The sequence below is a fragment of the Eleutherodactylus coqui genome, chromosome 5 (genome assembly GCF_035609145.1).
Source record: "Eleutherodactylus coqui strain aEleCoq1 chromosome 5, aEleCoq1.hap1, whole genome shotgun sequence".
NCBI lineage: Eukaryota > Metazoa > Chordata > Amphibia > Anura > Eleutherodactylidae > Eleutherodactylus > Eleutherodactylus coqui.
This window is the reverse complement of record NC_089841.1, coordinates 187,545,124-187,566,609: the sequence shown is the minus strand read 5'-3', so window position 1 is coordinate 187,566,609 and position 21,486 is coordinate 187,545,124. Positions and strand designations below refer to the sequence as shown.

At 46.2% G+C, this 21,486-nt stretch overlaps 1 long non-coding RNA gene across 1 annotated transcript in view; it reads right to left on the bottom strand.

Moving 5' to 3' along the window:
- Positions 1-17,462, bottom strand: part of LOC136628216 (uncharacterized) — a 110,092-nt gene extending 92,630 nt beyond the window's left edge. Inside the window, exon 1 of the long non-coding RNA XR_010792861.1 lies at positions 17,360-17,462. This is a non-coding gene — a long non-coding RNA (uncharacterized lncRNA). The remainder of the gene's footprint in view (positions 1-17,359) is intronic.
- Positions 17,463-21,486: the final 4,024 nt, after the last annotated feature.

Below are 21,486 nucleotides of genomic sequence, written 5' to 3'. Positions count from 1 at the left end.
TGTAAAAATCTAAAAAGAAATCACATTTGGCCAATCCAGCGAACACAATCAGAACACAATGCCAAAATTGTGTTTTCTTTTGTTACCTTTACCTTCAAAAATAATAATAAAAACTAATCAATAAAAACTATAGCTTGCCCAGCAAAAAGCAAGCCCTCAAAAATCACTATTAATCAAAAAATAAAAAGGTTACTGAGTGAGGGCTCATTCACACGAGTGTATATCAGCTGCTGTTTTTCACGAGTGGCCGATATACGCTATAATCACGATCTGATGCATTGGACTCCAATGCATCAGATCACATGGCCATATTCCCGCAGCCCCAATATAGCGCCGAGCACTTTCACGCCGCGCAGAAAGGATAGTCCTGGAACTATCTTTGCGATTGGAATACATTGGCCGCTAAATGGACTCCTATGGGAGCCAATGTCAACGGCCGGAGAAAGGAGGTGAGAGGGAGTTTAGCAGCGTGTCTGCTAAACTTCCTCCCTCTTATCTTCTCCTCTCTCCTACCCTCCAGCTGTTTGCAATGGGAGGGGGCAGAGCTAAACTACGCCCTGCTCTGCCCCCCCCCCCCCCCATTGCTGGCTGCAGACAAGGGGCGGGTGCTTAGCTCTGCCCCGCCCACTCACATTGCAAACAGACGGAGGGAAGGAGAGAGGAGGTGAGCCGGTGAGGGGGAGGGAAGGGGAGGCAACAGCACTGCGGCCTCGGTGTATATGCACCAGGGCCTATGCCGTCTGAACAGGTGCACAAAAATTAGATTTGTGCACCCATTCACGTGCTTTTACGGTGCCAGCGGGCACATGTAAAAAAGCCTATGGCCATGTGAAAGAGGTCTGAAGAACGTGCTGGCAAAAATATATTTTTTCACGTTTTATATTTTGTGGCACTATTATGTGGCACATTAAATGATACAATGAAAAAATGATGTAATGTAATAAATCACGGTTGCATCTCACAACCAGCAGCACACGCAATGAAAAAATAATGTTGATGCAGAAAATTAAAAAAAAATTGTTGGGATAAAAAGAAAACAAAAATGAAAATGGCTGGTCATTAAGGGGTTAAGCTTTATTACAGCCCTTAGTTCACACTGGCATTGTGTCCTTCGGACCAAGAAATACTTTAGATGTTTCTTTTTTTAATGTATTATAACTAGACTTAACCAATGACAAGGATGGCAAGGGAATATTATTGAAGTATTGCCCTACTATTCAGCTCCACGTTGCAAATGCAAATCACAGAAAAGAGTTACATATTTCTGTTAGTAAATAGTAGAAATGGTTAAGAAACATGCAATTAGAAACCCATCCACTTGCCCATTATGCTATAGTGTTTGTGTTTCTAATAAATAGCTACTTGGAAGCATTTGTCAAGTGCTATATAGCCCATTATCTCTAATATACAATGATTTTAAATAAGAATGACTGTCATTTATTATCACTGGGGGGGTGGTTAACAAGAAAAACATTTTCACAAGAGAGAAACTGATTACATACTAGCCTATTAAGCTTTTAATTAATTCCTTTTATTTTTGCTTGTACATGTGCATCATTTACATACTTAAATGGTCACTGGTCTTTGAGGCAACTTGTCTTAATATTATAGCCAGTGTGATGAAAACACCAAATGAGCAGATCACTTTATTTACAGAAAATAATGTTTTGCCCGTTGTCAAAAGTGATGCCCATTTATAGTAACAGATACACCAATTGGATAGGAAGAAGTGGAGAAGGGTGATAACTTATGCTACCCATAGATATCTAGGGGAAGAAAAGGGGGTAGAGGAAGCTGCTGCACAGAGTGACTAAGGGCTCAGTCACACGGGCGCCGATCTGCCCGTGTTTCAGGACGGAAAAACTGCCGCACCGCGTGTGGACGAATCTCCGCATGACCGGCTCCATTGCTAGCCGTATTTTCTTTGTCCGGCAGGTGCAGAGATTCGTCCGCACCTTCAGTGCGGCCATTTTTCCGTCCTGAAACACAGGCGGATTGACACCCGTGTGACTGAGCCCTCACACAGACATGGCTGCTGCTAATAGTGATATACAGCTACTGCAATCTCATCTACACTGATCAGTACTGTTGTACACTGTCATACATAATGCTGCTATTTCTCTATGCTACAGGGAGCTAGGAGAGCAGAACCTGCTGTTTTCTTAATTTGCATTTTATAGAAGACATCATAGCAGCTAGTCTACACTCACCATCTAAGGGCTTAGTCACACGGGCGCATCCGGGCGCCGATGCGCCCGTCTTCCTGCAGGATAAGGAAATAGACGTCATCCAGGCAGCATCCATTAAAAGATTGCTTCTTTATTCAGTGTATAACATCACAGGTGAGGCAAGCAGCAGCTACGTATCGACCCTATGCATGGGTCTTTCTCAAGCTTAGGGTCGATACGTAGCTACTGCTTGCCTCACCTGTGATGTTATACACTGAATAAAGAAGCAATCTTTTAACGGATGCTGCCTGGATGACTTCTATTTCCTCATCTGTACTTTATGGTGGACCTTTGGAGTCAGGTCCCGGATCCAGGCTATGCATAGAGACGCCTTGCACCAGTGGTGTTTTTCAACTTGGAGTGCTGCTGTTACTCTCTTTTCCTATTCCTGCAGGATAAGACGGCCGCACTGCAGGTACGGACTATTCTCTGCACTGCGGGGCATGTGTTCTTTCTTCCGGCGTTGCAGATAGTCGTTCGCACTGCAGGTGCAGCCGTCTTCTTCGTGCAGGAGGACGTGCGCATCGGTGCCTGGATGCGCCCATGTGACTAAGCCCTACAAAAGAACTGAATGTCATATTATAGCCAGACAAAGTGTTATCTCTCATGCACACAGATATGACAGCTTATTTCGAAAAGTCATCTAATATTATCTGTAGCTTTTAATCTCTTAACGCTACAGGACTTACAGTTTGGGGTATGTATGGAGGGGGATCGGGGGTCAATCCCACTCCATACAATGCAGGTGCTGGAGCTGATCGAAGCTGTTAGCTCTTTCAATTCTGGCAGTCGCATTTAAATTTCCCGAACGATGCATCGAAAGTAACCGACAGCCTGGAGCTTTCATTGGGGGCCCCGGTCACACAATCATAGAAGGTAGAAAAAAGTTAAAACAAGTTGAAGTTTCAGCTCCCCTCATGGATCAGATCCATGAGGGGAGCTGAGAGTACTCACTCCCATCCTCTGCGATGTCCTGCAACAATCTGGTTCTTCCCAGACCCAATGCCAGCTTCTGTGCATGCTCGGCACACATAGTACGTCAAGCGCATGTGCAGAAGGCCGGGTGGCCTGGAAAATTTTAAATCACCCTGCTCCCGGCTGGTAGGAGCAGCTGAGAGCAAGGGGATGTCACCGGGAACTGCTGTATGTGGTTCCTGGTCACATGATCGCTGTTATCCAATAGATAACAGAAATCATGTAAAAGTAAAAATAAAAGTGTAAAAAAAGAAAAAGAAAAAAGTTTGTTTTACCTCCCCTCACGGCTCATATCCATGAGGGGAGAAGCAATTATGTACCTAAGGACCCCGGATTTATCCACAGACCTTACCCCGGCTTCTACGCACACGCCCATTGCCAAAATGGTGGACACAAGCGCAAAAGCGGCAGATTGCCGTGGTAATTTAAAATTTCCCTGTTCATGGCTACTAAATATAGCTGAGAGCCTGGGCATTATGTTGTCCCTGGTCACGTGATTGCCGTTATCCAATGGATAATAACGATCTTGTAAAGTTAAAATAAAATGTAAAAAAAAAAGTTCAAATAGTTTAAGTTTCATCTCCCTTCATGGATCATATCCGTGAGGGGAGATAAAATTATATATATGGATAATGGCGATCACTTAAAAGTGAAAAAAAAGATGATGTTTATTCTCCCCTCACCCATACGATCAGTGAGAGGAGATGAAACTTCTTACCGAAGGCCTCTGCATTTGAATCCTGATGCAATCCTCCTCCACAGACCTTCTCCAGCTTCTGTACATGTGCCTGCTGGCAAAATTCCAGATACGTGAACAGCAGCTGAGGAGGGCCCAGGAAATTTTACATCTCCTTGCTCTCGACTACAGGTAGCCAAGAGCCTGGAGCAGTGACCTGTGGTCTTGTTGAGCAATTCCCGTCACGTTATAAAAAGGTAGCAATCTGCCATAGGCCGGTCTCACATGACGAGACAGGAATTTCAGATTCCGCATGTGTTTGATCAGCAGTAATCCAGGGTTCAATCAAATGCATTGGATTACACAATTCCGATCACATTAGTGGGTCGGAATTACGCAATCCACTTGCAGAAGATGGAACGCTGCATGTTCTATTTTACCGCGGATATCCGTGACATAGAGCCCATTGTGCTCTATGGTCGTGGATATACCCACAGTCCATACGCAACTACTGAGCGGCGGCTTATGAAGCCTCATAGAGCGACACTTTTTACACCCTGCCACTGAGGTCAAGAAATACCCCCCCAAAAAAAGTGTCCAGCTTGCAGCAAACATGGGAGGAAGAGGGATACCCGGCTTTACTGCCCCATGTGCCCATCCTAACGGGGCCCCCGTAATTACCCCTGTTTTCTGACATATCATACAGTTTACATTATTACTTTTGTCCAAGATTTAGGGAATGCCAAAAAGGCACAGAGGTAGGGAAATTATTTTTAGGGAGTCAATTTTTTTTTCTGCACAAGTGAGCAATGGGGTCTGTAATTTATTCAGTTGTGCCCTGAAATCCAACGGGAGTTCCATCGATTGTAGGCCTAGCCATATGTACAGAAATCAAATTGGGACTATAATCAGTATGGTTGTAAACACAGGACAAACAGAGGTATCCATTTTGTGGTGAAACCCTAATTCATATGAGTGTTGTACAAAAAAGACCTGTTTTTAAAATGACACATTTGCCCAAAAGATTTAAATCGTTTTTTTTTTGTTCTGCTACGCAGTACACCTCTAGATGCAATTGTTAAGGGGTCTAGTTTTCAAAATTGGGGCATTTGTGGGGGTTGTCCATCATTTTGACTGCTCAAGGATTCTACAAGTGGGCAATAGGGCCTGAAACACCTTCAAGCAAAATTTCTGTTCTGAAAGCTTCCGGTTGCTCCTTTCGGTTTGGGCTCTGTTGTGCATACGGACATAAGATTAGGGCCACAATGGGTATGTTTCTGAACACAGGACAAACAGGGCGATTTGGTGGTAAAAGTCTTCATTCATATATGTGCTGTACAAAAAAATACTGTTTTTAAAATGACACAGTTGCCAAAAAAAATGAAAATCATTGTTTTTTCCTTCTGCTTTGCTTCGATTCATTCAAAAACTATGTGGTGAAAATATGCAGTACAGCCCTAGATGAATTTGAAAAGGGGTCTAGATTTCAAAATTGTGTCAATTGTGGGGGTTCTCCATCGTTTTGGCCACTCAAGGAATAAATTAAGATTAGAGATGAGCGAGCATGCTCGTCCGAGCATTAGCATACTCAAAAGTACTCGTTACATGAGCGAGCACCACGCGGTTTTCGAGAAAATCTTACCCTCTCCTCCCCACATGTTTAGCGGCTTTTTTAGCCAATGAGCATGCAGGGGAGGCTTTGACACCTCCTGCTGCGACGTGCCAACCCTGTGCACGTCTACAGCAGTGATTGGCTGGCCGCATCAGGTGACCTAAGATCATAAAAACTCAGGTCACCTGATGCTCGCCTCACACGGAGGCTGGATTAGCTGAGGGACAGAGCTGCTATGAATGAGGGAGATCGTTAGAGTAGGTTAGAAGGAGCGTTTAGGCAGGGATCCATCTTCAAAGAACCCAACAGTCCTTTTTAGGAGTACAACTCCACTTTTGTGCATCATCAGTTTGGCTGCCTGCGATCACTAGTGCGCACAAAGCATTCACAAGCATCCTGGCTGTTGCCGGTTCTATACAGTATACTGCTACTGGTGTACACTGACTATATAGGAACTAACAAAACTCCTCTCCTTTTTCATTTTTTTATTTGTTTTTCGCTAAAAGCATTTGCATAATAGGCCCAAGTGTGCGTCCTGTTGATCTGCACTATATAACAAGACTGTACGCATTTTACACTGTCTATTTTTGGCTTAAAGCGTACGCAAAATACCCTTAGTGTGTGTCCTGTCCATCCGCACTATATAACAAGACAGTACTCATTTTACGCTGTCTATTTTTTTGCTAAAGTGTACGCAAAATACCCCTGTGTGTGTGTCCTGTCGATCCACACTATATAACAAGACTGTACTCATTTCACATTGCCTATTTTTGGCTTAAAGCGCATGTAAAATACCCTTAGGACTCAGTCACACAGGCGCCGATCCGCCCGTGTTTCTGTACGATAAGACGACTCTCCGCACCGCCCAGAAGATAGAACACATGGCTGGCAATGGAGCCGGTCATGCAGAGATTCATCCGCACGGTGCGGCTGTCTTATCGTACAGAAACACGGGTGGATTGGCACCCATGTGAATGAGCCCTTAGTGTGTGTCCTTCGATCCGCACTATATAACAAGACTGTACACATTTTACACTGTCTATTTTTGGCTTAATGCGTACGCGAAATACCCTTAGTCTGTGTCCTGTCAATCCGCACTATATAACAAGACTGTACTAATTTTGCACTGTCTATTTTTGGCTTAAAGCATACGTAAAATACGCTTAGTCTGTGTCCTGTCAATCCAAACTATATAACAAGACTGCACTCATTTTACACTGTCTCTTTTTTCCTAAAGTGTACGCAAAATACACCTGTTTGTGTCCTGTCGATCCACACTATACACCAAGACTGTATTCATTTTACACTGTCTATTTTTTATTTAAAGCATATGTAAAATACCCTTAGTGTGTGTCCTGTCAATCCGCAGTATATAACAAGACTGTACTCATTTCACACTGTCTATTCTTTGCTAAAGTGTACGCAAAATACCCTTAATGTGTGTCCTGTCGATCCACACTATATAACAGGACTGTACTCATTTTACACTATTTTTGACTTAAAGTGTACATAAAATACCCTCAATCTGTGTCCTGTCAATCCGCACTGTATAATAAGACTGTACTCATTTTACACTGTCTATTTTTGGCTTAAAGCATACGCAGTTTGCGTAGCATTTTGACGCACTGCATTATACAACATGATCAACACTAAGGGTAAGGGTCGAGGACGAGGACGTGGACATGGGTGTCCGAATGAGGGTGTGGGCAGAGGCCGTGGTCCTGGGCGGGGTGAAACATTGCCTGCTCCTGAGGGAGAAGTAGAACATCACGTATCTATGCTCCATAGCTTCATCTCACAGTTTGCAGATCTGCGTGGTACACCATTATTAAAACCACAACAGTGCAATCAGGTGATGACATGGATAGCGGATAACGTGTCCAGTAATTTATCCACCACCCACTCTTCCACGCAGTCCACTCACGCTAGCCAAGGGACTGGATCTATAAATCCTCACGCTGATCCTCCTTCCTCCCAGCCTGGTCACTCCAGGAAAAGGAGAGATTCAGAACAGGCATACTCACAGGAACTGTTCTCAGATCCCTTCCCTGAGTCATAAACAACGGTTCATGAGCCACCTGAGGAGTTTGTCGTGACCGATGCCCAAAATTTGGACCTTTCACAGTCTCAGGGTCGTGAGGGTGGGGACTTCCAAGTAGTATCTCAAGAGGTATTTGTTGATGATGATGATGAGACACAGTTGTCTGTCAGTGAGGTTGTTGTTAGGGCACTAAGGGCACTAGGTGTTCGAAGGTCTGGAGTTTTTTAATGAGAGTGCGGATGACCAACGAACAGTGGTGTGCAACCTGTGCTGTACCAAGATCAGCACGGGAGCCACCACTACCAGCCTGACCACCACCAGCATGCGCAGGCATATGATAGCTAAGCACCCAACAAGGAGGACTAAAGGCCATTCACCACCTGCAGGTCACACCACTGCCTCATCCTCTTTGTCGCATGCTGGCATTGAGATGCAATTCCCCTCCCAGGAACCAGGCATAAGCGTCTCCCACCCTGCACCCACCCCTTCATCTGCACGGTCTTCCACTGCCTCCATCAATGTGTCCCAGCGCAGCGTTAGCTGACCATAACACAAACATTAGAGCATAAGCGCAAATATGCAGCCTCCCACCTGCATGCATAGTCGCTAAACGTGCATGTCTCCAAACTGCTGAGCCTGGAGATGCTGCCATATAGGCTGGTAGAAACAGGCTTTCCGCAACCTCATGGCGGCGGCCGTCCCTCGCTACTCGGTGCCCAGTCGCCACTATTTTTCCCACTGTCATCATCCCCACCCTACACCAGCACGTGTCACAGAATATCAACCGTGCCCTCACCAATGCGGTTACTAGGAAGGTCCACTTAACCACCGACACATGGACAAGTGGTGGCGGGCAGGGACACTACATCTACCTGACGGCACATTGGGTTAACCTTTTGGAGGCTATGACTGAGTCTGACCCTGGGTCTGCTTATGTGCAACCCACACCAAGGATTGCGGGTCCTACCTCGGTCATGGTTTCTCCGGCTTATTATGCCACCTCCTCCAACCCCCCCCCTCCCCCCCCCTCTCTCCTCTTCCACCTCTCAATTACCATCTGTTAGCATGTCACTTACAGTCGGTAGCTCGAGGCGCTACAGTACTGCCATGGAGAAGTGTCAACAGGCCATGCTGAAACTCCTGAGCATGGGTGACAAGAGGGACACCGCCCAAGAGGGTTTGACAGAGCAGACACATCTGTGGCTTTCGCCGCTGAACCTCTAACCAGGCATGGTCGTGTGTGACAATGGGCATAACCTGGTAGCGGCTCTGCAGCTTGGCTGACTAACACACATGCCATGCCTGGCCCACGTGTTTAATCTGGTGGCTCAGCGCTTTCCTAAAAACAACCCCAATTTGTCTGAGCTGCTCAGCAAGCTGCGTCACGTGTGTGCACATTTCAGAAAGTCCACCACAGGACACTGCAACAGCACTTCCAGCTGCCAGTTCACCGACTGTTGTGCGACGTGCTCACGCGCTGGAATTCAACTTTGCACATGTTGGCCAGAGTTTACGAGCAACGTAAAGCCAATATTGAATAGCAGCTGCAAAATGGCCGTCGGAGTGGTAGTCAGCCTCCGCACTTCTTCACAGAGGAGTGGGCATGGATGTCTGACATCTGTCAGGTGTTAGGAAAGTTTGAGGAGTCAACACAAATGGTGAGCGGCGATGCCGCCATTACCAGCATAACCATCCCGCTGCTTTGCCTGCTGAGAAGGTCACTGCTAAGCATTAAGGCCGATGCTTTGCGGATAAAACAGGAGATGGGGATGACAATACATCGCTTGATAGCCAGACCACCTTCAGGTCTGTTTCTCAGAACGTATTGGAGGAGGAGGGGGAAGAGACTGCTGCCCACACTGCAGAGGGTACCCATGCTACTTCTTTCACGTCTGTTCAGTGTGTATGGGCTGTAGAGGAGGAGGAGGAGACTGAGAGCCATCCTCCTAGTGATGTGTTGCATACTAGGACTCTGGCACACATGGCTGACTTCATGTTAAGCTGCCTTTCCCGTGACCCTCACGTTAGACGCATTCTGGCCCACACGGATTACTGGGTGTTCACCCTTTTCAACCCATGGTATACGGAGAACCTTTCCACTCTCATTCCCGAAGAAGAAAGAAGTACGAGAGTGATGCAATACCACAAGGCCCTGGTGGAAAAGCTGATACTAAACTTCCTATCTGACAACGCTAGCGGTGGTGGACGTAGTTCAGTGGGCCAACTAGCAGGGGAGACGAGGGGAATTGGCTGCATGTCCAGCACAGGCAGAGGAACGCTCTCCGAGGCCTTTGCCAATTTTATGGCACCCAAGCCAGACTGTGTCACCACTCCCCAGTCTAGGCTGAGTAGGAGGGAGCAGTGTAAAATGATGATGAGGGAGTACATAGCCCACCGTACCAATGTCCTCCATGATTCCTCTGCTCCATACAACTATTGGGTGTCAAAGCTGTACACGTGGCACGAACTTGAGCTGTACACCTTGGAGGTGCTGGCCTGCCCTGTCGCTAGCGTCTTATCAGAGAGGGTGTTTAGTGCAGCTGGGGGGATTATCACGGATAAGCGTACCTGCCTGTCAACTGACAGAGCCGACAGACTTACATTTCTTAAGATGAACAAAGCCTGGATTTCCCCAGATTTCTCTTCTTCACCAGTGGAAAGCAGCTTAACATAAAGTATCTGTTATAGTACTAGTAGTGTGCACAGGTACACATGGCGCAGGACTCCCTGACCCTCACCCATGCCAATGTCCCTTTCTGAAGGTAGCCCCAAAAGTGGACAGGTCCAGGCCAGCAACACTGACCCTACGCTGCCTAGTGACAGGACAGGAAGGAACCACCGCACCTATGCAGATGACAACTTACTAGTACCGACAGGCTAGGCCAATAGAATAAACCAACACAACAGGAAAACCGCAGAACACAGGCAGAGCTGGATCAAGACTAGGTAACTTTCACTGGAGCAGGACCGAAGTCAGACATACAGGTAATGGAACAAATAACTGGCAATTGCTATCAGCAGTTGCGAGACTATATTCAGGAGTCTCCGCCCCTTGGGTGGAGACCAATCAAGCCGGCTGACTGGAGCTCCCAGCCAGCCACTATAACTCACAGAGGTAGAGAGCGCGCCTCTCATAGCAGGCACGCATGCCACACGCCACGCCCGCACACCAGAGTACGGTGCTTACACTCGCCGACCCGAACGTAGGCACAACACCATCCCAGAATACCGCAGCGAACCACGCCACTGCCACCCGTGGTCCCTGACCGGCCTCATGGTAACAGTATCTTTAAGCTGGAACTGGAGAACCATGCACCCTCTATTGCCCCAAAAAAGGGTAGAAGTAGCTTGGTCTATCCTTCTCTGATCTTCCTCCTCCTCCTCCTCCTAAACCAGCATGTCAGCACGCTGAACAGCCAATTCTTCAGGGCGAGCACCCACTGGCGTTTTTTTACCTGCGTTTTGCGTTTTGCGTTTTGCGTTTTTCCTGCACAGGCATAGAGATAACATGTGTTCCTGTCCACTGGCGTTTTTTTTGCATTGCGTTTGCGTTTTTAACATAGGAACTGTCAGTTGCATATGTGTCCTTATTTTTCTCCATGGTAATTAATGGCAAAGCCGCGAAAACGCCGCGAAAACGCCGCGAAAAACGCCGCGGAAACGCGCGGAAAAAACGCGGGACACGCGGCGAAAACGCTGCGTTTTTTTTTCCGCGGGAAACGCAAACGCCAGTGGGTGCTCGCCCTCAGAGAGCTGAAAGGCTCTGTAAAAACTATTTTTTTCAGAGGGCTGCCTCCAGGCTCTGTCTAAACAATTTTTTCTGAGGGCTGCCTCCAGGTTCTTGCCCCCAATTTTTTTTTTTTTTTTTTAACAAATAGTTTTCATTGGGTTATTGCATGGGTAAACAGTACATGAGAATACATGTGCACAATGTGTAACATATTGTATATTCATGAGAAAAATAGCAGGGTACACATGCTTTGTCCAACAATTAAAACTTTTGTCCGTGTGAATCGGACTATTACCCACAATTTTTCATTTATAGTCCGATGCGTGGGTTAAAGGGGTTGTCCCGCAGCAGCAAGTGGGTCTATACACTTCTGTATGGCCATATTAATGCACTTTGTAATGTACATTGTGCATTAATTATGAGTCATACAGAAGTTATAAGAAGGTTTTCACGTACCTGCTCCGTTGCTAGCGTCCTCATTCCCATGGAGCCGACTAATTTTCGCCGTCTAATGGCCAAATTAGCCGCGCTTGCGCAGTCCGGATCTTCTTCTGTTCTCAATGGGGCTCCATGTAGCTCCGCCCCGTCACGTGCCGATTCCAGCCAATCAGGAGGCTGGAATCGGCAATGGACCGCACAGAAGCCCTGCGGTCCACCGAGGGAGAGGATCCCGGCGGCCATCTTCATCAGGTAAGTAAGAAGTCACCGGAGCGCGGGGATTCAGGTAAGCACTCTCCGGTGTTCTTTTTTAACCCCTGCATCGGGGTTGTCTCACGCCGAACGGGGGGGGGGGGTGAAAAAAAAAAAACCCGTTTCGGCGCGGAACAACCCCTTTAAGAATTAAGTTTAAAGATAATTAGCAGAAAGATGAGACTAAGGAATAAATCCTTGAAAACTGAAATGCAGTAATTGGATCACTACAACATCCATATCTGAGTTTCGTTATGTGTGATTACTTTCTCAGCAAGGGGGGGGGTGGTTCTGTTTGAATAATATTGTGTCCAGGGGTTCCATGTGCGATGAAAATTAGGCATAGTTTCGTTGGATAGAGCATAGATTTTTTCATATGAGCAGTGGTCTGCCATAATATCATGTACCTCATTTATTGTGGGGGGGGGGATTAGACCTCCATTTCCTGGTTAAGGCTAGTTTGGCTACCATAAGGATGTGGCAAGTCCATTTTCGCACCGTTGGGGGGATCTCGTCACATCTCAGTAGCAGTAATGCCAATTCTGGTCTTTGGGGGACTGCGTTATGGGTGACCTTACGTATGGTGTGGAAGACTGCCTTCCAGAATTTATGGATGAGTTGACATTCCCAAAGTATGTGAATCAACGTGCCTTCCTGTCCACAACCTCTCCAGCAGAGTTTGTCTGTGTTGGGGAAGCATTTGGCTAATTTAACAGGTGTGTAATACCATCTGGTTAACACTTTATAATGTGTCTGGAGAAGGTTTGCGGACAGCGTGGACTTATTTGCCCAGTTAAAGGAAAGAATCCACTGTTTCTGGGGAAATGTGCTTTTTAAGTCGCGTTCCCAATTCAGGAGATGAACTTTTTTTTGTTTACCCATATCCCCGGTCAGGGTATTATAACAATATCTCGTATGTGAAACACCCTTTGGTCCTTTATTGAAAAGGAAGTCAATCAATCCTTTGGGGAGGAAACAATTCTCCAAATGGGACATATTCAAATATGACCTAATTTGGCAATATAGGTGAAAGTCATCTGAGGAGACACCAAAGGACATTCTCAAGGTCTGGAAGGGAGCAATCTTCTCTCCCACGAACAAGTCTCTCAGTCGTTTGATTCCAAGTCTAAGCCACCTCGTAATCGATATATCTGGAATATAATAAGTTAGTATTTCCAGGGGGAGGTCAATTGAGCCCCCATCGGGACTCGATTTCAGTCTCTGGGTGTAGAGATTCCAGGCCTGTAGGGTTGCCAGCATAGGGGGGGGAAGCCTCTGTATGTCCAGGTTAGCCATGGGAAGTGGGTACATTCCACTGATTGCAGTCGCTTTCAGCAAGGATCTTAGGCTTCTGTTATTATTTAGATTTTTCTCTATATAAGCCCATGTTGTGGTTAGAGAGTTAGATAGCCAAGGATTGGATAAGTCTAGGTTTATGGCTTGGCAATATGACCACAGGTCAGGAACCCCCAAACCACCTTGTCTTCGATTGAGATAGACTATAGAAGATGCGACCCTTGGTCTCTTATTGTTCCATATAAATCGTAGCAGTTGTTTTTGAAGTTCGTTGATTTTATTATAAGGTATTGGGAGAGCTATATTGCGAAAGATATATAAAATTCTTGGGAGAATCAGCATTTTAAATAGTGTGATTCTGCCAAACCAAGAATATTCAATTTTACTTAACTCTTCTAGTTCTTTTTGTATTGAGGTGTAGAGTGGATCCAAGTTTGCAGATATCATTTCTGCTGTCGGAAAACATAAATTTATACCTAAGTAGGGGATTGATGAGTGCCACTGAAATTTGAATTCCATTTTAATGGCTTCCTTCAGGGAAGGAGGGATGTTGATACCTAGAATTTGGGATTTATTGATGTTTAGCTTGTAAAAGGAAACCCTACTAAAAGATGAAATGATGTTATATATCTCTCTCAGGGAGTCTAGTGGGTTAGTGCGTGTCAGGAGCACATCATCAACGTATAGTCCGATTTTGTGCTGTCTACCACCCATCAAGAAGCCTCTGACATGCGGTGAGCTTCTAATTAGTTCTGCCATAGGCTCCATTATTATTACAAACAGCAGAGGGGAAAGGGGGCAGCCCTGCCTTGTTCCATTGGTTATCTGGAATGGGTTGGACAGAGCGCCATCTACCAAAACCCTGGCTGATGGAGCTGTGTACAGGGCTTTGATTGCTCTTAAGAAGCCTCCTCTTATTCCGAATTTTCTCAGAACCTCAAATGCGAAGTCCCAATGAATTCTGTCGAACGCCTTCTCCGCGTCCAAAGAAAGGAGGAGAGAAGGCGTTCGACTTGACCCCATGCCCGACATTAGGTTTACCATTCGTCTTGTGCCATCAGACACTCGTCTACCTTTAGTAAATCTAACCTGGTCATTATGGATTATGGTCGGGAGTATCTGAGTTAATCTCATGGCTAGAATTTTGGAGTACAATTTCGTATCGGTATTAAGGAGCAATACCGGTCTGTAGCTCGTTGTAGATTCCGTTGGCTTTCCCGGCTTGGGAATGGTAATAATGGTGGCCTGTAGCATTTCCGGGGGCATGGTTCCTTTTAACATTGCTTCGTTGAATGTGTTTGTAAGATAAGGGGTTAGAATGTGGGCGTATATCTTATAATATTCGTTAGCAAACCCGTCAGGTCCCGGTGACTTGAAATTTTTTAGGAGTTTAATTGCCCTTTCAACTTCTTCAGTGGAGATAGGGTTATCCAAGTTATGGATTGTAGTGTCAATTGTAGGTAGATCTATTTTTTGTAGGAAATCCTTAATTATTGTTGAATTTGGTTGAGGGGTTGCTGGGTCTAGTTTCAAGTTGTAGAGGTTAGCATAAAAGGAGCTAAACTCGTTCGCAATGTCCTGTGGGTGGGTGAGTTTTATGTTTGGGGTTTTTGTTTTGAGTAGAAAAGGGGTTTTTGCTTTGATATGTTTAGGTCTGGCCAGGTTTGACATTAGTTTAGAGGGTTTATTGTAAGAGGAGTAATAATTTGCTTTTAGGTATTTGGTATTTTTGTTGAATTCCTCTAATAGAACTGATCTGAGCATTCTTCTTGTCTTTGCTAGGTCTAATAGATCAGGGCCAGAGGGGGAGTTCTGTAGGTTTAGTTCAAATTTTTGAATCTGCATTAGAAGCTCGTCGATTTGTTTTTGTTTGTTCTTTTTATATTGTGCATTTAATTTGATCATGGTGCCCCTGATCACTGCCTTGTGGGCATTCCATAAGGTAAACGGATTTATTTCAGGGCTGTTATTTAGACTGAAGTATTCCTTTAGGGATTTGGCTATTATTTTTTTGTTTTTGGGAGATTTAATTAAGGAAATATTATTTCGCCATATTCTTGTTGTTCCTCTGGGGGGTCCTAGATCAAGCTTTAAAGATATTTGGGCATGATCTGACCAAGTTGCTACATGAACTTCAGATGATTTAACTGCGGGTAGGGTCCATCTGTCCACTATAAATAAGTCGATGCGCGAGAAGGATTTGTGCCTAGGGGAAAAAAAGGTGAATTCCCTAGAAGTAGAGTTAAGACATCTAAAAGAGTCATAGAGTGCCTCCTTACATAGCCATGGGGACAGATTGGGAGATGTCCTTTGTTTGTTTGTGGAGTCCATTTCTCTGTCTGGGGTTATGTTAAAATCTCCACAGACTACTAATTTCCCCTTTTGTATCTTTTTAACTTTTTTTATAACTTTGTTTAGAAAGGAGATCTGGGCTTTATTCGGAGCATATATGTTGGCTATTGTGATGGGACACTCGTTTAGGGTACCTACAAGGATGAGGTATCGTCCCTTAGGATCAGCGAGTTGTTCTTCAAGCACAAAATTAACATTAGTTCCAAATGCAGTCAACACCCCTGCTCGCTTCTTTGAGGCGCAAGACATAAATATTTGTGGGAATCTCTTGTTGGAGAATTTTGGGCAGGCTATGGAGGAAAAGTGTGTCTCCTGCAGGCAGACAATGTCTGCTTTTGTTTGTTTAGCGTCTCTCCATACTGAGGCCCTTTTAAAGGGTGAGTTTAACCCCCTCACATTCTGGGAGATGACTTTAAGTGTCATGGCTAGTTAAGTGAGATGCATTGATGTTTTGTACGTGAAGTGTGACTGCATAAATAATAACATTAAAACAGTTAAACATACGTAATGAGATGAACATAGCAGGATCGCCTCGAGTTGAAGCTGTGGCGGGACGATTCTGTTGCCTGCAAAAATAAGATAGAAAAACAAAACATATACAGGAGATGTATAGAAAGGCAGGATTTGATACCTGCATGTTATCAAAGGGGGGGAGGGAAGAGTTCGCCTGACGTTTGTCAGCCTTCCTTAATAGTAGAATTAAGGAAACATTTCCAGAAGAGCCGGAGAGTAGAGAACGGTCTCCAGATGATGGAGCTGTCAATTACTTTCATGGATGGGTAGGTTGGGTCCCATTTTTGGATGTTTTCTTGGTCTTTGCCGCTGGGGTCAGGTGCGCTTTTTCTGCAGTAGTTATTCCCCATGTCTTTAGAAGTTTCTCTCCTTCTTGAAGGTTGGTAATGATATGCAGGGAGCCATCTTTGTGGATTAATAGCTTTGTCGGGAATCCCCATTTGTACAGAATTTTGTTAGCACGGAGAGCTGTGGTAATGGGTGTCAGATTACGTCTTGCTTGCATTGTTGTTTTGGACAGGGCTATGAATAGCTGGATGCCAGAGAAAATTGGTTAGGTAAATTATTGGTTTTCCGTGAAGACTGTATCATGGCCTCTTTAATGTGGAAAAAGTGAATTCTGGCAATTACGTCTCTTGGGGTATCTGCATGAATAAAGCTTGGTTTGGGCAGTCTGTGTGCCCTATCTATGAGACGTTCTTGCTCTGAGGAGTTTGGGAGGATTGCTTGAATTAATTGAGAAAGAAAGTCTTTCAAATTAGATTGAGTGACAGTTTCTGGGATTCCTCGGAATTTGACGTTGTTACGTCTATTTCTGTCTTCTAATGTGGTGAGTTTATTTTTTATGGCGACTACTTCTTCTAAGGCGTAGTGCGAGTCGATTAAGTTATTGTGGGAGGAGGTCAGTTCCGCCATTTTACTTTCGACGTGATCTGTTCGGTCGCCTAGTTCTTGAATTGTGACATTTACTGAGGAGGACAGCTTGTGCAGGTCTTTTTGCATAGAGTCTCTCCACTAGATTTTTAATGAATAGCTCTGAAGCTGGTTGGTTTGTAGAAGGTAGACTTAGAATAGGGTCTGCAGTTAGATCTATCATATTGTCTGGGGGAGAGGGAGAAGACACTCTCTGCCTCTGCTTCTCTGGGCTAGCAGTGGGGGAAGGGCTTGCCTCCGATTGAGAGCTGTGGCTGGGTGCCATTTTACATGTTGCACTTTTCACAGGGGTCTTAATGGAGAATGCACTCACCCCTTCTTGTAGTGCAGGAGTTCGCTGCTGCTCTCTGGATGTTTCCATAAAGTCTTCTGCAATGCCTGCTGTCGGAGAAACCTCTCTGCTGTGTGGAGAATCAGCTGCTGTCTCCTTATCTGCAGGAGAGCAGGAGGGAGGGGGGGAGCTGCGGGGCACAGCAGTCTCTCCTCTATCAGCGCTTTGGGCTGTAAAGAAACTTGATACGCTCTGTGGAGGAGCTTTGGAGATCTTTCTTTTAGCTGTCACTGTACTCCCACCAGCAAGTGGAGCAGCGGATTGTGTTTTTCCTCTTCTGGAAAGCATTGTAGTAGCTTTTAGAAGGCTTAGACGAGCGGAGGTTACAGGGATGTGTCCAGCTCGGTCGGCAGTCAGGCCACGCCCCCCTTGCCCCCAATTTTGAAGAGGTTTACCACTAGAGTTCAGCAAACGTGCTGGTTCCAGCTCCATAGGCCCATAGAGTCAACAAATGTATCCCAGCGCAGTGTCCAGCTATCTCACATCAAGACAGAATGAATTGTCATGGTTTGGCCTCTCTAATTTCTTCATAGTACATGCTGTCTTTCCCTGGGGCACTGGTTAAAAAGCCCCTTGGGGAAAAGCAGGGGCTGGGACAGGCGGTAGCTTGTCTGTTGGTGGACGGCCACCTGGATCCCAAGCAAGTACGAGCTTCATGTTAAAAAAAATATTTCAGGGGTTCACCTGTACTCTGGGTAAACAAATCTTTCAGGGGTACACCTATACTCTTGGTAAACAAATGTTTCAGGGGTTCGCCTATTCTCTTGGTACACAAATCTTTTAGGGGTTCACCTATACTCTTGGTAAACATATACCCTGCACTCTCGCTCAAATGCACCTGCATTCTTGGTAAAAAAAAAATTATTCTTTTTAAAATGGGTTGTTTTCTTCATTAAAAATGTAGAAGTACTGGCCTCTGAGTCCAACCTATGCTGGTGTTTGTGGCTAATGAAATGCTGCGGTGGAGGTGGCATGGGCTGGCACTTACAATCATACATTAATTTGTCTGCGATTTGTCAGCTATGAAGCAAAATTTTAAAAGGGTCACAAGGTGTCGATCTTTGGCCACTAATTTCTTTACAGTTCATGCTGTCTTTTCCTGGGGCACTAGTTAACAAGCCCCTTGGGGAGAGGCAGGAGCTGGGACAGGCGGTAGCTTGCTTGTCAGTGGACCGCAACCTTAATCCCATTAAGAAAGTACGAGCTGTCGCTCAAAAAATCTTTCAGGTTTTTACCTGCACTCTTGGTAAATAAATCTTTCAAGGGTGCACCTATACTCTTGGTAAACAAATCTTTCAGGGTTTCATCTGCACTCTTGGTAAACAAATCTTTCAGGGGTTCAACTATACTCTTAATAAACAAATCTTTCTAGGGTTCACCTATACTCTTGGTAAACAAATCTTACAGGGGTTCACCTGCACTTTGGTTAAAAAATATTTTGTTTTAGAATGGGTTGTTGAATTGTGGAGATGTGTGGAAGTACTGGCATCTGAGTCCCCTTTATGCCCACGTTTGTGGTTCATGAAATTTTGTGACAGAGGTGGCATGGGATTGGAATTATGATCATATGTTAATTTATCAGCAACTCTTACCAGCATTGTGGGCTATCGCCCACAATTTTAAAGAGGGTCGCTGCCTGGCCCTGCCAACCCTTTGCAGTGTGTGTCTCCTGTTCCTCCTCATCCAATATGCACTTATAAATAGACATGAGGGTGGTGTGGCTATCAAGCAACCATGTGGCATGAGGACAGCTGAACGCTGCACTGGAAAAAATTTAAGTACCTGTGACCTACTGAGTAGGCGAAGGGGTGCACCTTACCCCGTCTGGGATGTGGACAGCTGGACGCTGCGCTAGGAAAAATTTCAGTACGCTGTGGACGCAGGCTTGTCACAGCAATGCCAGCATGTCACACAGGAGAAGAGGCAGTGGTGTCACCTGCAGGCAGTGATTGGCCTTCATTCCACCTAGTGTGGTGCTTAACTAAGATGTGCCAGCATGTGTGCCTTGCTAATTATGGTCTGGCCCAACTAAATTGTTAGGGGGGTGACCACCCTGCTCTTGCCCACAATTTGGCTTAATAGTGCAACCTGGGAGCCTCTGATGCATCCTTGCATGCTGCCCCTGCTGTTCCCAATCCATTTCTGTGGTGTTTCCATGACTTTCTAATGTTTTCAGGTGAATCACACACCCTCCCCTATGCGGAGCATGGGTCGCCTTGATAAATGCTCAAGTCTCCCATTGACTTCAATGGGGTTCGTTACTCGAAACGAGCTCTGGAACATTACAAAAAGTTCAGCTCGAGTAACGAGCACCCAAGCTTTTTTGGTGCTTGCTCATCTCTAATTAAAATGTATTTTGTTTTTTTTTTATGGGGTCATTTTGAAAACTATGAGCCTTTGCAATCTTGGCTTGGTGTATCAAAAATATGTGTTTCTTAAAATGTTGATAAGTAATGTTAAATTTGTATGTTTCCGGGGGGCGTGGCCTAGCCAGCGGAGGAAGCGGACGTGCGGGAACCTCACTCCTGCAACTGTGACAGAAAAAACCCACTTACCGGCTCTCCTGTCGACAGAAAAGTCCGCTGAACATCACATCAGCAAAAGCTGCTCCGCAGGCAAGCGAGCAGAAAGAGACCCTCCGACTCTCTCCCCAACGCTGAAAACTGTCCGGGCCTAGTTCCGGCGGGGAAACCAGGGCCTCGATTTTCGCGCCGACTTGGAGGCGCGCGACGGAGCGCGCTACCGGCGGGAGCCACCGAGGGCACAATCGGGCAGAAGCGGTCCGGCAGCCCGGAGAGGGCCACCCGGACAAGGTTTGAGCAGGAGGCAGGGGGAAGAAACCAGACCCGAGCGGCGCAGCAGCGGCGCCCCCCACCAACAGAGGGAGAAGCGCACTACCGGCGGGAGCCCCTGAGGACAGAACCGAGCAGCAGCGGTCCGGCAGCCCGGAGAGGGCCACCCGGACAAGGTTTGAGTAGGAGGCAGGGGGAACAAGCCGGTCCCGAGCGGTGCAGCGCCCCCCCCCCCCCCCCCCCCGCAGAGGGAGAAGTAGACAGCGAGGCGGGGGGCTGAAGCTGCAGATCAGACCAGAGCCCTAAACCCCATACAGGGAAGAGTAGGCCCACCGGAGAGTGGCCTCATCTGCAAGCCCCACAGGACTGTTTTTAAGCACACCACTTAAAGCCTCAACCCCCCCCCCACACACACACACACACACACACACACACACCTCAGGGAGATCTCCACGCTCCCCCTCAGGGGACAACTGCATCTGCGGACCACGCAAGCTAGGCATTCGTCACCACTAATAACAGCAGACCCAGCTGCTAAGCGCCAAGAGAACGAAGCCCATACACATCTGGGACCAAGAAAAGACCCCCCTCAATATCCCACTCACCTCTATCTCAATCTCCATTCACACCTTCCTGAGGTGGGTGACCACAGAGTGCGAGGAGTATCCTTGACTCAAAACACCGTATACAGGCACAGCCTGAATTTTTTCAGTGGACTCTGGCTGAGAGCTCCCACAATTCACACTTATTACACAGGGCGTTCACGGTGCCCCATAAACACAGCACCGGCCCTATACAAAAGGCATCCGACCATCCCTCACCAGTGTCTTGCATCCAGAGACTGGAGGGCTGCGACCGCTAAAGAAGACAGTTAATACTAAAACTCAATTCTAGGTGAGGCCATAAGGCCACAACCACCTAATGGCTAAGTAAAGGGACATAATAAGGGACGGGCCTCACCGTATGACTTAAGCCGGAAACCAACTCAATAATGGGGAAAAGCAATAGAGATAGGAGCAACGATACTCTAAGCACACCAAGAACAGCAAAAAGTCAACCCGATATGCAAAAATTCTTCAAAGAAAGGGTATCCAGATCCCCGCACCCTACTAGCAAAAAGTCTTTAAACCTAACAGCTTCTGCACCATCCAGCACAGAAAGGGAGGGGGAGGCGTCTTCAGAAGGTGAAGAAACTGAACAGGTATCCAGAAGCTTCATGAGAACACTAATACAGCCGATTGTATCAGACCTGTCAGAGATTAAAGAGGAGATTAAATCTACAAGCAGAAGGGTCGAGGCCCTAGAGTTAACCACAAC